An 18,118-nucleotide genomic window follows, 5' to 3' on the forward strand; every position below is an offset into this window, starting at 1 on the left:
GTCCAATTTTGTTCCAATATTAACAATACAGCCCTGACACATCAGTGTTCTGAAAGAAAAATACCCCAATTTAAAAGTTGCAGTTATTTGTATTGATTTGAAGTAAGCGCGAAGATAATGGCGGGCTCTGTTGAAATATTGTGAAAACAATTATTAGTTCTCAATCTATAGGCGTATTTATAACAGCTGAGTTACTTTTTGTGCAGACTTTAGTTTAAAAGTGAAGGATAAGTCTATACTATTCTGAATGGGTATTATGTCATAGACAAAATTGATAGAAAGAAAGAAGAGCTTTAACTTTTGAACATATTATGGACAGTTGAGTCCTCCAACATGTCAAGGTTTACCCTTGTTAGGTTGCTTTTAGGTCTTGCCAAACTTGCTGATTATGTTAACACACCTAATACACTTCTTATAAAAATGCAAAAATTTAATGTATGATGATTTTTTGTAGATTTTCTGATTTAGTAAAACTTTATATGTCCTCCCATTTAGTTATTACTATCATTTCAACATTTTGAATAAAGAATAACAAAGTTAATATTTGACAGAAATCCTACATTAAGGCTTTAAATAAGCCCACTCACCCCACACACGCCCCATACCAAGATCCACTTTCTGCTATTTTTTTCCAATAAAAAGTTCAGAAGTGGGAGAAAAAATGGTCCAAAGGTGCACTTTTTGTGGTAAGACACCCTGGGGGGTCACTCCCCATTGTGGCCTGTACACCATCCGCGATAATTAACTTTTGAAAAGCACCCTAAACAAGGATTTAACCCTTGGCTAAAACGACACCCTAAACAGGGATTTCATTCCTAACATCAAATTTCATACCCTAAATTTCATTTCCGCAGATTTAGAAATTGCAATTTTGCTACCCTTTTTCCAATTTTTCATGTTTTTGACACCCTAAACGCGATACGCGCGTATCGTGTCTACCCACGAAAAACGACCCTTTTTACGCGTTTTCATTATCGCGGATGGTGTACAGGCCAGAATGGGAGTGACCCCCCCGGGTAAGACACCTAAAATCCTGTTCACTTATCAACTTCTGGAAAAGGTGGCTGGTGGGACTAAGGGTAGGGGTGGTGCAATATGTTACCCCAGGGATGGTCAATTATAGGGGGCAAAGATTTTTGGCAGGCCAAAAGGGGGGAGGGACAAACAAGTTTTGGCAGGTCGAAAAGGAGGGAGGGGGGGGGGAGCAATTTTTAGCACAGATGTTTTGGGCACTGTTTCTGGGTAGAGCCCCCCTCCCAAATCGCCAAAGGCTCAAAAAGTCTCCTTTTTTTAACCCAAAAAGTCCCATTTGTGACCATATAGGGAGCGCATAAATAGGGGTTTTTTGAAAAAAGTCCACTTTCAAAATCCGCCCAGTCCAAAAAGGCCCAAATTTTGGAAAAAAAGGTCCACTTTTTCAAAATCAGCCCCTCCCCAAATAAATCCTGGATATGGGCCTGGGTGTAGGAAAGCGTTAGGAACATGTTCATATTATTCAAGGTGGCTGATGCAATAATCATGTGTACTCCCGAGGTGGCAAAGTGAGAGGCTGTCATTTTTTGGCTGGCCAGTGGCCACAGGGTGGGGGGGGCAAACATTTTTGGCAGGTCTAAAGGGAAGTGCAAGTATTTTGGCAGGTCAAAAGGGAAGGGAGCAATTTTGGGCACAGATATTTTGGGCACCGCACCATTTCTATATTATGCCCTAAAAAGTGTAGGAAACGTTAGGAACATGTGCAAATATGCACAAAAAAAAGGTTCCTGGTGCGACTAAGGGGTGGTGCACTAGTAATCTTGTGTACCGTGTGATGGTCAATTATAAGGGAGGGGCCAAAGATATTTCGGCTCGCCAAAAGGGGAGGGGAAGCGATTTTGACACATGTTTTGGCTGGTCAAAGGGGAGGCCTAGGGGGACAAGCATTTTTGGCAGGTCGAAAGGGGGCAGGTCAAAAGGAGAGGGAAAGCGATTTTAGACACGGATGTTTTGATCACCATTTCTATATTAGGCTAATGAAATGAAATGATTAGTTTCTCGTCACATTTTTTCTCAACGGTTGATTAGGGACCATTCACAAACACTTGTTGGGGAGCCTGATGCAAAAAGATTTCATCACAAATTTTTTTTGCCCCCCCCCCCTTTTCAGATCTCAAAAATGTCAGGCCCCTCCCTTTTTGACATGAAAATTATTGGTCAACCCCATAGAAAAGCATATAAACTCAAAATTTGTGGTCAATTTTTTCAGGGCCCCCCTTAGGAGGTTCAAAACTTTTGCATCAGGCCCCTAAAAGTGTTCGTGAACGGTCCCTTATGTTCAGCAGGGGATGTCAGATATTTTAGAGTTTCAATTTTGATTATTTTCATCTCAATTTTCAGATAATTGACTTTTTTTATGAAAATAATGAAAGTTTTGGTCAACTTATTGAAAATAAGGTGATGCGGGCGGGTGACAGGAAACAAAAAAAAAAAATCAACTTTCATTAGCCTTGTGCCCTAGAAAAGTGTTCGAAAATGTGAGGAACATAGTTTATAAATATGGAAAATTTTCTGCTGCACTCGCATAATATGAAAATTTAAGGTTTAAATTTGGGTTCCCCAAAATCTTGCATGTGCAAAGGGTGGGGAAAAAGATTTTTTGGACGTCGAAAGGGGTTGACGAAGCGTTTGGGGCAAAGGGGGGGGGGGGGGGCGGCGGGGGGGCGGGGGGTGGGCAAGCGATTGCCACACAACTATCGAAGCTTATCGATTCTAGAAAAATATTTTTTTTGCCAAATCAAACAACTAAACCCTATAAACTTTAGGATTAGGATTTTATAACTATGTTTCATTTGGTAAAACAAGACAATATTTCTAAAAACATTTATCTTTCTAGAATAGGCAAAAGTAGTAGGCCTAGGCCTATATAAGGCCGTATAAAATTAATGTTTTGGTTCTCGTCCCTCCCTCCTCAATTTCTGGGATTTGTCAGATTTTTTTTTTTTTTTTAGATTTTTCAATTATTTTAGACTTTGGAATGATTTATGAATTTTTCATACATATAAATAAGTTTATTAGAGAACAAGGACCACTTCCAAGTCTTTTTATGGTACTCTAGGGGTTTATCCCTCAGAATCACACATATGAAAAAAAAAAAAAGTGCCTCATCGTTCCTCGAGCACTGTTGGAAAAGACCGAAAACTACAGACAATGCTGATTTTACACTGAAAAACAAAAAAACACCTCCCTCCCTCATCAATTCATGAAAATCCTCTGGACGAGAACCAAAATATTAATTTTATACGGCCTAATACTAGAATAATTTTTTAATCATAAAATATTGGTATATAAAATAAATATTTTTATATTGTCAACTTCAGTCAAACTTGCTGACTTTTGTTTGATTTGTTTGTTGCCTAATTAAAACCAAGGTCTTTTGCCTATTTTATTATACATTTTATTTTTTACTGTATTACTTCATTCAGCCCATATAACTTCCCATTCAGGAATAACTCGAGCTCCGGGCTCGAGCTGTCAATCGAATTACCTGTCAATCAATTCAATCAATCAACTGAAAATAAACTCTGTAACAAGCATACATTGTTTGCTTTGATGCCACGGTACATTTCCATTCCACACGCAGTAGGATAGTAAGACTGTTACAGAGACTATATAAATACCATTGAATTGTGTACATCGTTGTCATAGGCAAGTGAATGTGTTGATCGCTGATGAACTTGAATCGGTTATTTTACATAGAAACCAGGTACGTATATAATGCTAAGAATTGAAAGAATGTTGCTGAGACTAGCTATTGCATGAATTAGTGTAATGAGGATTGAGTTATTTTGTCCAGGGAAAGTTAATTGCTAAAGTATGTCCAAAAAACTAAAGCTTAAAATCGGTGACTTGACTGCCGAATTTGACTCCTTTAGTTAGGACCTTGTCAGCATTTTGTCAGTCTGCAGTAGTACAAGGAACTTATACGATGTCCTCATTCACAAACTGATACTCTCTGTCCATCGTATAAGGTTATTTCCGCACGGCAACTCGTTGAAGGAATATTACACAGTCAAGAATAGGCTCCATCATTTTTTGGTTCTGAACCCTCCCAGTCTCCCAAAACATCAAAACATCAAAAGCGTTGCTCTTATACCTACTTAAGACTGTCCTTTTTCACATAACGCAGACAAAGTGGGGTCAACTTGCCTAGAGATGGTCAAATTTTGGCCAAAAATATCTCTGTGTAAATCCTATGAGTCTCATACGCAAGTCCACTCGGTAATCCATGTATGATGTATTCCATCCGTTCAAGGTAGTCTATGAATAATTAAGCAGATGACGTATTTACCAACTCTATGAAATTGATCGAATCCAGGTATACTTTCGGCAGCGGAAGAACCTGACGTCATAGCATAAATTATAAATTGCAGCGATAAATCAGCCAATAGGCGATGTGCTACGGGCTGCATCTGCGAAGGATGATGGACGGTTCGCACCCTTTCAATTTCGGACCCGTGCACTTTCGCCTCTTTCTATTTCGCACCCTGCACTTTCGCCTCTTTTTATACCGCTGGTATTGTGCTGCTGTTGATTGATGCACGATCGATTGCTTGGGCTCCCGGCGGTGCGGCGTAGTATGTTTATAGTGCTGGGGCCGTCGGGCATGCGCTTATTAAGTCATGATAAACTCGGGAAGGAAGGAAAGAAAGGATATTTTATAACAAAATAGAGGAACGATTTTTTTTTCTCAGTATATATTACAGGCCAGATATTTTAGCAGCAAGCTTACCCAAAATAATGAAATAATTAGAATTCAACGATAAAAATAGTAATAATAATAAATAGTAATAATAATAATAAATTTATATTTAATTATTAATTATAATATGTATAAAAACAGTGAAAATTTGGTCCAACTGACGACCAAAGGATGGATCCAAAAGGATACAAGTGTCAATAAGCAATGGATAAAATTAAAAACAATGAAAGTATGACAAAGCGTCAAAGTACGTCAAAGCCTGTATTCGCAAAGGAAATACAATCTCTGAATTTTTAACATGTACTACTGGACTCAAGCAAGGCTGTCTACTTAGCCCATTACAATTTGCTCTTTTTATTTCTGAATTGTCAAACTTTCTTGATAATAACGGTGCTCATGGATTTCAATTGTACCCTGATATCACAGAGATCAACTCACTTTATTATGCGGATGACATTGTTATTATGGCTGATACAGTCGGTGGACTCAAGAAACACAGCTCTCTCCAAGAATTTTGTTTGAACTGGGAAATGAAGGTTAACATCAATAAAACTCAAATCATGATTTTCCGGAAAGGAGGGCGATTCAAGAGACGAAGCTTGGTTTTATCAAAACAATCGCTTTGATGTTGTTAAATCGCACGCTACCTGGGTATTCAATTGTCTACTGGTAATGCATGGGGCAGAGCGATTACGAGCATTGGCTGATCAGGCGTAGTAAGGCGTTGAACGCACTTAGAAAAACGATGTCTGCCGTTGGAAATATTTCTTATGACTCATACTTCAAGATATTTGATACAACAATTTTGCCTATTCTTACATAACGGCTCTGAAATCTGGGGTTACAAAAAATATGATTGCATTGAAAAAATTCATTTCAAAGCATGTAAACATTTTTTACAGATATCTCAAAACACTCCCAATAATGCTGCTGTTGGTGAATGTGGTAGACTTCCAATTTATGTTACTTGTACGATTCGTTGTGTTAAATTTTGGTTCCAACTTCTAAATATGGACAATAACAGGTATCCAAAAAAATGCTACCTTATGTTATTGTATCTTGATGACAGAGGTAAATCAACCTGGGTAATGCATGTTAAAAACATTCTTTTAATGCATGGCTTTGGCCACGTTTGGTACAATCAAGGTGTTGAAAATGAATGTCTTTTTATGTACCATACATATTTAAACAAAGACTTGAAGATGTTGCAAAACAAAACTGGTATTCTGATGTAACTTCACTTGATAAGCTACGCACGTATTGCACTTTCAAGTGTCAATTGACTCCTGAAAATATCTTTTTGATGTAAAAACACGCCTCATATAGGCGTTTTTTAGCTAAATTAAGGTGTTCCAGTCATATTCTCAAGATTGAAACAGGTAGAAGACAGAAATTGGATTTGGAGGACCGGGTTTGTGATCTGTGCAGGGATGGGAATATTGAAGATGAATATCATTTTGTCATGGTCTGCAAGTTTTTGATAAGATTCAGTCAAAATATCTCCCATTCAGGTATGGATCGGAACCGAGTCCCCCAAAATTCATTTCACTCATGAGTTCAGATACACCATCTGACATCAGTGGTCTCTCATTATTTGTTTTTCACGCTATGAAACTTCGTGAAATGATTGAATTTATGTAATTATTTCTTCATGTTATTTATATGTCTTCCTCAAATGTAATTATTATATTTGTAGTGCAAAGGGCCAAGGGCCTATATGTACAAATAAAATCTAAACTGAAACTGAAACTGACACAACATCCAATGGGGGAGTAACACAAAACATATAAACAAAGTTAATTTAATAATATAATATGATGATAATAATAATAATATGATAATAATAATAATAATAATAACAATGTTAATAATATAAACAAAGTTTATTTAATAATATAATATAATGATAATAATATGATAATAATAAGAAGAAGAAGAATAACAATGATATGAGGATGAATGCAGATTATTTTTATCATATTCATTTATTATAAATTTTTGTCTCTTAGTGAAATATTGTATTAGTCTATGTACATTTTTGCATTATAATTATCTTTTAACAAACTTTTATATTTTATATTTTAGTAATGTTTTAATATCCACACGGACATGTGGAAGATCAATACTGTATTGAACATGTTTTACCGTGTATAAATAAAGTTATTATTATTATTATTATTATTATTATTATTATTATTATCCCTCACTTTTCTCAAAAAATTGAGATTTTATACCACTGGAAACCTCTGGCTACATAATGTTTATGTCCAAAAATAATTCTTGCCGATTTAATTCGTCTAGCAAAAATATCGTCAATTTTGAATTACGTTCTGGTGTACCAGAACGAAATTACAACAGTGGCCTATGGAGCAGTGTAATACACATAGTCATGCATAACTCGCATAATGCAAAATCGGAATCAACTGAAATTTTGGGAATAAGATTTTTCAAGCATATCTACCATGTCTACTAAAAATGTCATAAAAGATGATTCTAGGATCACGTAAATACTCCTTTAAGATAGATGTCATTTATGCGTCGGACCCCTATAGCCTGATCATGCAAACGAAAAAAGAAAGAAAGGAAATAAAGAAAGAAAGGGAAAGAAAAAACGAAATCCAAAGAAATTAAGATGAACTGAACAAAATCTAATTGATAGAAATAAATTGATTGTTTAAAACTGTTTATTATGTGCAGCAACATCCAAAAAACAAAACAGGGTTCAAAAGACAAAGCAGCTTTCTTGATTAAAAAAAAGAAGAAAAAAGGCACTATAAAAACGAAAAAAAAGGAAAAAGAAAAGAAAAATAAAGAAAGAAATTCATCTCCTTTACACGATCTTTATTATCTAAGAAATAGATGCTATATTACAGGGACGGATTTAAGCAGTGGCCCAGTGGCCCGGGGCCAGTTGATTTTGCCTCGGGCCAGTAAACTTCCAACAATACTGGCCCGGCGGGCCACTAGATTTTTGATCCTGATTATATGAGGCAAGATATAATCAGCGATGGACACAATTAATTGGACAGTTTCTGCTCCACTTGTCACCTGTGTGTAATTTATATTTTGATTTAATGATTTTTTGTCTATTTATTCTTATCCTTGCGTTGCAAGCAAGTTGGAAATATACGGCCGCTTTTTACGGCGATGTAGGCCTACATACTATTTCCAAGCTCTTTCATGCTCTCTCTGATGATGATAGAGATATCGCAAATACCGCATACTTGAACCTTTTCTTTTGTGAACTTTTGGAACTATAGATTTATTAATTAAGGAAGGACTACTGACTGAACATGTGTTTAGTCTCTCTATATTGAGTACGCTCAGTACAAATCAATTAAAAATGTTCAGGTTTGCTTGAATTAAAGTGGCACCATAGATCCTGGAAAAAGATTTTAGGGTCCATGGTGGCACAGAATAAAATAATGTTAACACACAAGTAACATGTCAACATATGCAGGTCCGTAACCAGGATTTTTTTAAAGTGGACTTTTGTTCAAAATTTGGACCTTTTTTGACCGACAAGGACTGAAAACCTCTATTTTTTCGTTTGCTACTCTTGTGAATGTGACTTTTTGGGTCAAAATAGGGGACTTTTTTTTGGCATTTGGCGAGGGGGTGTTCACCACCTGCCCTCTGGTTACGGGCATGGGAACATTATTATTAAAACATTATTATTTGCACTTTTTGCAGTAGAAAATATTGAAAAAGTTGGGCCAGTAAATTTACTGCTATATTACATTATTGACATCTTCGAGTTCAAACATCCCGCCTTAAAATTGTCGGCATATTTAGCAGATTAAGATATAAGATGTGCCGTGGTGTTAATAAAGCATCGTCATAATGAGTCCGTGATTGACAGGCCAGTAAACAAAATGAATCATGAACACATAAATGTCAATCATTTACAATGCAGAATTGGATAGCATTTTTTCCACAAATTTGTTTATTTACTTTATGTTATTTATTAAAACCATATTTATACAGGGCTACCTTTCAGATAAATCTGCTATTACAGGGGCTCTGTGTCATAAAAACAATATAAAAACATATATATGTAAGAATTTTTTAAAAACATAAAAATGCATAAACATCAAAAAATCATACATCAAATATATCAAAATTCATTAAAAGTATTTACATTTCTTTGTTTTATACAATTTACGTAACACTTGTAGAAATATATATTAAATTAATTAAGAACACAGACAAAATACATCATTCATTAAAAGACATAAAAGTTAAAACATTTGGTTCATTATTTACATTTCTCATTAAAACGAACAGAAAACTTTCCTGATTAATAATATTTTACGATCGTACGTCAAGAGGCATATGGCACTGTTGCGTGTCTGTTTACGGTACCCTACCATTGATTGGACCCACACCATACCCGGCGCTTTCGCGTAAGTCATTCATTACATAATGGGTTGAAGGAGTCACACTTTATACAATCACGCTGACGCTGCGGGTCCGGAGACTTGTCAAGCAATCGATCCGCACGGGTGTGTTCTGGGGATCTAATATATGCGTGCTACTGCCTAGTCACCGTAGGCTACCATTGCATTGATTGAACCCATGTCACGCCCGGGCGCTTCGGCGTACTAGTGGCAGCTAATACTCGCGGTGAAGAAAGGTGGTGAAAGTCGGCACAGCATTTATATCGCAAAGCTGCTGCAGGCATTTGTTTTGCTTGTGCGCATTTGTCTTTGAGAAATTTGCTAAATATTTTTTTTCCATTAGTGTCATGTCAAAGAAGATCAATTCGCAACATAAAGATGGGATAAAATTATAAATTATAAGCCATCATATTTTTGGCCATATCAATATTAGGCCCTATAAATTTTATACTTTATAGGCCATAAATAATTGAATACTAAATTATATAGCCTATTATAAAGTACTAATAAGGTAACATAATTCTAATAACAATAATATAATAATAATTAATATAATAATAATAATAATAATAATAATAGTAATAAGTATAATAATAATAATAATAATAATATAATAAAAATAATTAATAGGCTTAAAATAAAATAAAATAGAAATGAAATAAGATAAAATAGGCATAAGTAAAACAAAATAACAAATCAAAAACATAATGAATACCAATCTTTAGTCGAAGCACATTTAATATATCGTAATAATATAGGCCTATTAAATTCAATCGAACCGTCGAGTCCATCAACATACTATTTGCTTTTGTACACGCTGAACCCAGTACCGGTACTGCAAACACAGACAATCAACACTCAAAAGTCAACCAATACTATACACATACAACACCCCACTGTACCGCCGGGAGTTGAAGCGATCGATCGTGCATCATCAATCAACAGCAGCACATTACCCGCGGTTAAAAAGGGGGCGAAAGTGCACGGGTGCGAAATTGAAAGGGGGCGAAAGTGCACGGGTCCGAAATTGAAAGGGTGCGAACCGTCCTGTTTCCCTGCGGAATATACGGGCTGTTGATGGAACGAATTGCTGTTGAAAATTTCTAGTGCCGTAGAGTCGTATGGGCACGTATTTTTCACTGAAATTTCTCCGTAATGAGAATTTGTTTTATTTTGTGAAGTAGCAGGATATATTAATGACTTTCTCTGGAACACCTGTGGACTGTATGTGAGTACCAAAAAACATCAACCACCTGGAAATACGGAATGACAGTAAACTTAATGGCGAGCGGTCCGAATTTTGAGCCATACAAGTTTACGTGGTGAACTAAGTCTGCAGTATCCTTTTCAATTTCAGTTGTGACATAGTTGGTGTCAAACCACATAATATTAATTTATTAATTTGCAAATAAATTAATATTATGTGGTTTGACACCAAAACTATTTCTCCTGGACTTTATTATTGATCATTTTTCAAACCTACACAGCTACTACTTATTTACTGTCTTTTCAGTTGTGAGTTGTAGTAACTATAAATTGTACTAGTAACTATAAATTCGAATGTTTGAGGACTTGCTCTCAAGTTCTAGGAATAGTTCCAGTAACTGTAACTCGGTACGTAGATGTCATTATGAATTTATGTTTATGATAAAGACTGAAGTCTTGCTTACGCTTGCAGGAATTCTAGGAAGTGCTAAACTGTACTTAATAAGTAATGCTATACGGTGTCTCCAGTTTAAACTATTTTCATATGTAGCAAAATAAATCATGTAATATTGACACAACAATTTCGACAACCTGTTAAATTGTGTTTACACTAGACTAGATAGCTAAAATAATTTAGTTTCTCGATCATGAGAGCTCAATCGGCACGCAATGATAATTGCGTCAATCTATTTATTTTATTTATTTATTTATTTATTTATTTATTAGACTTCATCACTGGTACATACTGTATAACATTATTGCACATCAAAATTTTGAAAAATATAATATAAAAGGTTTTTTAAAAAAAACATGTTAAAAGACCAGCAAATAGGCTGGGATAAACAGGTGTAAATTCACCTCTAGAACCATCCCACCTAGGAAAAACCCAAATAATTTGGAAAAAGAATGGAAAGCCAGGGCAAGACCTTAAATGGGCCTACAATTTGGGCATCGGCAAGTGGAAAACCAAGTGCAGGTATCAGAAGGAACAAATTTGGAATAAAATTGAGACTTCAAAAAATCCAGAGCTTGAAATTTGAAAGAAGAAATGGACTTGGATAATTGGAAACCAGATTATAATCTGGTTTCCAGAGGCAGCTGGTTCCACAAGGGAACAATGCGGTTGAAGTATGATTGTTTGTGGGATTCAGTCTTACACCTCTGAAAAGATACCGGTAACATATCTGCAGAGAGCCTAGTGGTGGGATGGTTCTGTTGGTTTTTACTTTTAAAAACAACAAACTTATCTACATAAAATCATATTGCCCCAACTGAATTGCATCTATGAAAAAAGCCGAGATCACCAAGTTCCCTTTTGGACATAGATAGAGAGTGAGTATTACAAGGCGCCCCAAAGAGTTTGAAGAAGAACAATTTCAAGGGAAAAAGCATCTTCATATCAGACGATGTCACACAGAGAATAAGAAATGATAGAAAGAAACTGATAGTGCTGAGAAATAAGTTGAGAAAGGAAAACAAGTTTGCTTTGATTCCTTGGTCAGTGCCAGCATGTTTGTTGGTAAAAACGATGATGGTAGTCTGAAGCGCGTTTAACATAAGCAACATGGCCATAGGCGAAATGGATACCGCATGCTCTGGAGTAGATACACGTTTTGGGAATGCATATAATGGAGAGAGAATTTGTTTTTGTGCAAAGACTGTGGATGGAAAACAAGAGTTTTGTCATGGAATATACGGAGTTTCAAATTGGATTTTTTTCTCCTGACACTTTTGGATTTATTATCGGGAATACGCAGTGTACGCGCTACTCGCTGTTTCGATTGTCTTTTGGAAAAATACTCATCTCCGTAACTTTTTTGAATGTTTGAATAGAGATTAACAACTTTGGATTACACACGGAGAGTTTTCGTGCACGTAAACCTGGATCTATTTACATCTTTCAAGACTGGAAGGAAAGTAATATATTTGTTGCGGAATATACGTGAGTTTTTTAACTCTTTGAATTATTGAAACATTGGATTTATAGCCAGGAAAACGCACTGTTTTTTCGCTTGTTTTTGTATTTCGTCAGTGGATATACTCTCCGCAATTTTGTTTTACACGGTGTTTTTCACTTGAGAGGTGGAACTGAATTATTAAGATACCTCTACGGCGGTTTCAAACAGAAGGAAAACATTGCATGTTTTTCCTCTTTGTACAGTGGTGCGTGTTTTTATGTTTTGCCATCACAAACCCGATTGTACATCTTACGGGTTTGAAAGTGATTGGACTCTGTTGGTATGTAAATCAGTATTTAAAAATTTATTTGTGCTCATGTTTGTTGTTTTTGTGTATTTGTAATTTTAAAATGCTTGTTTATAATATGATGAAATGCAAAATGTTTGATTTGTATCGTCTTATCACCGACACCGTGCATATACATTGTACATGTATCCATTCCCTTCCCATCCCCATTCACAGTTTTTTATCGGTACCAAAACACATCATGTGCCATCACCTGTTGCTCGTTTTGTTATTCAGATTTTATATGAATCCTAGCCCCTACCCTGACCAGCATGATGAGTGCGGATGTTTTTATTTAGATTGGTATAAATTGGGATCATGTTTCCGCACTCTATATTGTTATTTAAATTTTATTATGCACCCTTGCCGAATGACGCGTGAGGCTTGAGCACCACTCCATGGATCAGTATCAAGCAACGAATTTCCCGCACCTGTCGCTAGCTTTGTTATTCAAATTTTATTTGCAACCTCGTTGTATGACGCGTCATGCGCAGACACACCTTTTGTAGCTGGATATATATCATGTTTCATTCAATCAAGTCCCTGCATGTTGCATGTAAAAGGTTTTCTTTCTTCATTGAAAGGGTTTTTCATTCATGTATTATTATTCAAATTAGGCGCAGGTCTGCATATTAACTGCTGCATGCTGCTAGACACGTGCGCGGCGCGGTGTAATCCTTACCTTCACCCACATATTAAGTGCATGTTTACATATGTTGTTATTGTATTTCCTTATGTAAATAATGAATGATCGAGCTGGTGACAATTTAAAAATTATTTCCTTGAATGTAAGGGGTATTGGTAATTTCAAGAAGCGTAGGAGTATTTTTTAATTGGTGTAGAAATTCTCGTGCAGATTTAATTTTGTTGCAAGAAACTCATAGTACAGAGACAGTTGAAACTCAGTGGCAGCATGAATGGGGTGGCAAGATCCTTTTTTCCCATGGTACAAATAATAGCAAAGGAGTCGCAATTATCGTTCGTAATGGTAGTAATGTTGATGTGATTGACATTTGTAAAGATAACGATGGGAGACTTTTGGTTATAAATTTTAGTAAAGATGACCTGAATTTTACCTTGGTGAATATATATGCTCCCAACATTGAGAATATGCAAATAAATTTTATTCTGAGCTGAAGAATTTCTTTATGGAAAAGAATTTTGAAGAGAAGGAGAAAATAATTATTGGTGGTGACTTTAATTGTATCTTGAATGCTAAGCTTGATAAGAAAGGTGGTATTGAAAAAATTAAGGAGAGTGTTGTTGATAAAATATGTGATGTTATGGATAATTACGATTTAATTGATATATGGAGAGTTTTAAATCCAAATACAATTAGATTCACATGGCGTCAAACAAATCCTCTTGTTCAGTGTAGGCTTGATTATTTTTTAATAAGTAATACTTTGATGGAATATGTTACAAATGCAGACATTATACCAGGGATAAGAACTGATCACTCTGCTGTTGTTATTAATGTGCAGTTGCAAAAAGAGCCGTGTCGTGGTCCAGGACATTGGAAATTTAACAACTCTTATCTTAATGAAGACAGTATGTGAACGAAATGAACAACAATTTAGCTACTTGGTTAGATGATTCTTCTATAAGTGACCCTCAGATAAAATGGGAGTGGATCAAATTTAAGGTTAGGGATACAACAATTAAGTATGCTAAGAAGAAAGGTCTGTATAAGAAAGATAAGGTAAAGGAGCTCAATAATAAGCTTAATGTGTTGGAGCAATCTTTAGCAAATAATCCCTCAGACAACATTCTGGAGGAGATCCAAATCGTAAAGAATGATCTTGAAGAGTTGGATAGCAAAATTATTGATGGTGTAATTGTGCGTTCAAGAATTAGATGGGCGGAAAAAGGTGAAAAGAGCAATAAATATTTTTGGGCCTAGAAAAGAGGAACTGTAGAAAGAAACAATGTAAGAAATTGATTCTTGATGATGGTACCGAAATTGTAAATCCAAATGTAATTTTGAAAAAACAGAGTGATTTTTACAAAGATTTGTATGATTCAAGGTTGACGCTGATGTTTCAAGAAATAATGCATTTTTGCATGGTAACAATGTAACCACCCTAGACGATGTAGAGAAGTCTAAATGTGAAGGGAAGCTTACAAAGGTGGAATGTTTTAATGTGCTTAACAAAATGTCAAAAACAAAAGCCCGGTAATGATGGGTTATCATGTGAGTGGTATCTTCAGTTCTGGAACAAAATTGGTTCATACCTAGTGGATGTTTTGAACAGAGGTTTAAATAAAGGTGAAATGTCATCCTCCCAAAGGCAGGCTGTTATTACATTGATTGAAAAAGAGGGTAAAGATAGATGTCAATTAAAAAACTGGAGACCCATATCTTTACTTAACGTGGATTATAAAATAGCATCTAAAGTCCTTGCAATGAGGGTGGAAAGTGTCATACCTAAGTTAGTGCACATCGACCAAAGCGGTTTTGTTAAAGGGAGAAATATAAGCGAATCTATTCGTACTATACAAGATATTATGGATTATACTATGTATAAAAATGCTCCTGGATTATTGCTATTTTTAGATTTTGAAAAAGCCTATGATTCACTTGAGTGGAACTTTTTATTTGAAGCCTTAAAAAGTAGGAACTTTGGTCCAGATTTTGTAAAGTATGTGAAAACATTGTACACAAATATTAGTAGTTGTATTTTAAATAATGGGCTTACATCGCAATACTTCTCTGTAAAAAGAGGTGTTCGTCAAGGGGACCCTTTGAGTTCTTACTTATTTATTTTGGCTCTGGAATTGCTATCATGTTCTATTCGGGAAAATCCGTCTATATCTGGTATTTTTGTTAATGATATAGAACTCAAATTGGTTCAATATGCTGATGACACAACATGTATTTTAGATGGGGAGCAATCTGCAAAAAATGTTTTGAAAGTTCTGGCTTCTTTTTCTGAAGTGTCTGGTTTAAAGCTAAATGTTAATAAATCTCAGGGTCTATAAATAAGTAAAAAAAGACATTGTAATGAAAAGCCTTTTAATATAGAATGGCCAACAGATCCAATTAAAGCTTTAGGTGTGTACTTCTCATATGATGAGAGTGCTGCTGAGAATATGAACTTTACCTTAAAGATTAAGCAGATCAAAACTCTCCTAAATATTTGGAAGTCAAGAAGACTTACATTGTCTGGTAAAATTCTTTTAATAAAACTTTTGCTTTGTCTAAGTTCATTTTTTTAGCATCGGTAATTCATAGTCCGGACTATGTTATTAATCAGATTGATAAAGTCATTTATAATTTCCTTTGGAATGGTGGTAAAGGTTTTATTAAGAAAACTTCTATTATTGGTGACATTGATGAAGGAGGATTGAAGATGGTGGATGTTAAATCAATTTTTCGAGCACAAAAAATCAAGTGGGCAAATAAATATAACACTTCCCTATCAGGTTGGAAGATTCTTTTTGATGATTTTATCTCTCCTTTTGGTGGAAATTTGATTTTCTATTGTAATATTACTCCAAAACAAATTCAAAGTTGGAAAAAAGTGCCCATCTTCTATAAAGACATGCTAAAATCATACTTTAGCTTTATTAATCCGGATAATGTAAATCCCTTTCATCAATGTATTTGGAATAATCAGCACATCAGTATTAATAAAAGGCCATGTTATTATAAACATTTCTTTAACAGTGGTTTAAAATTAGTCAGTGATTTATTTTATACCAATGGAAATATTATCCTTTGATATTTGGTGTGAGAGAGGATTCCATGCAAGTTTTTATGCAGTGGAGGAGTTTGGTTGATGCAGTTCCACTTCCTTGGAAACGAATTTTGAAGCAGGGTTTGAAGAGAAATGTGTAATCCAAAAGGCTTTTTTCTAATGAATAATGGTGTTGAAACTCCTATGAAGAACATGACATCTAAAATTATTTACCGTATTTTGATTCAAAGGATTCAAAAACCCCCAACATCGCAGAAAAGGTTCAGGGATGAATTAGATGTCAATGACGATGAATGGAAGGACATATACCTCATGCCTTTTAAGTCATCATACGATGTGAGAACAAGAATGTTTCAGTATAAAATCAATTTAAACTGTTTGATGACAAATAGTAGATTGTTTAAGATGAATATTGTGGATAGTGAAATTTGTACACATTGTAAAAATTTTCCTGAGACTTATAGGCATCTTTTTTGGAATTGTAACCATGCTGTAAAGATGTGGGATGATTTTAAAGTATGGTATGGGGTAAATTTTCAAAAAAATGTTGAAAATTTGGATTATAGCAAAATTCTGTTTGGTGTTGGTTTTAAAGAGTCTGACAGGTTGATTAATTTATGTCTTATTTTGAAAAGAAAAGTTATCTATGACAGCAGATTCAGGAACCAAACTCCTTCTATAATCTCCTTTAAGAACTTGATAAAATTTCATTATAATTTAGAAAAGCAGATTGCTAGGAGTAAAAATAACATGTCAAACTTTATAAACAAGTGGGGTGTCTTGGAAACCTTTTGTGCCGAGTAGTACATATTATATGTTAACATGTATAATGTATAATGTAAACTATACCTTTTGTATTTCATCAATATATTTACTTGATCAATGTAATGTAAAAAATTTCATGTGATGTATGGTTTTGTCTTTGTTGTATTATATGTATGTTTTTTTTCCTCTTTGAGCACAGGAAATAAAAGCCCGCTTGGGGCATGAAAGATAAAAAAAAAAAGTTCCTTTTGGATGATAGTGGAAGAAGATCAAGACTGGTTAACCGCTCTTTATAGTCCATGTCAGGATAGTGCATAATGAATTTGGTAGCCCGTCTTTGGACACCTTCAATAAGCTGGACATTTTGTTTTGAGGTCCCGCTCCAAAGACAGCTACCATACTCAAGGTCACTCCTGACAAGGGCAGTATAAAGAGTCTTAGTCACTAATAACTGGTGCATTAAAACCAACTGTTCGCATGATCATCCCCATCTTTCGGTTGCTCTTTTTAACCACTTGTTTTACATGATTACTCCAGTCAAGTCTGTCTGAAACATTAACACCAAGATCTTTAATGGCATCAATTTTCTCAAGGGTAATACCATTCATCTTATAGGCAAATTGAACTTGATTTATGCGTCTGGACATGGTAATAACCTGACATTTTGAGGGATGGAAGTTGAGCTCCCACATCAAACTCCAATTATAGAAAGCATCAAAGTCTGATTGCAGTAGCTTACAATCAGAAGTACTGCTAATATTTTTGTAGCACTTGGAATCATCCGCAAAAAGAGCAACATTTGCATGTTTGGCAACGCTGGGCAAGTCGTTAATAAAAAGAACAAAAAGTAAAGGTCCCAAGATCGAACCTTGGGGGACACCAGAAATGACAGGGAGCCAGTCAGAGTTCACCCCATCAACAACCACTCTCTGCTCCCGTCCAGTAAGATAAGCACTAAACCAGTTCAGGAGGTTGGAATGAATGCCAAAGGATTGTATTTTGTGCAAAAGAAGTTTGTGGGAGACGCTATCGAAAGCTTTTGAAAAATCAAGATAAATCATATCGAC

General features: G+C 35.2%; 1 protein-coding gene across 1 annotated transcript in view; it reads left to right on the plus strand.

Moving 5' to 3' along the window:
- The first annotated feature begins 3,664 nt into the window (after nt 1–3,664).
- LOC140153787 (pecanex-like protein 4) overlaps nt 3,665–18,118 on the plus strand; it is a 29,654-nt gene continuing 15,200 nt past the window's right edge. Inside the window, 1 exon segment of the mRNA XM_072176642.1 lies at nt 3,665–3,739. The gene's annotated coding sequence lies outside the window, so the exon portion shown is untranslated.

This window comes from Amphiura filiformis, chromosome 5 (genome assembly GCF_039555335.1).
Source record: "Amphiura filiformis chromosome 5, Afil_fr2py, whole genome shotgun sequence".
In the NCBI taxonomy this organism is placed as follows: Eukaryota; Metazoa; Echinodermata; class Ophiuroidea; order Amphilepidida; family Amphiuridae; genus Amphiura; species Amphiura filiformis.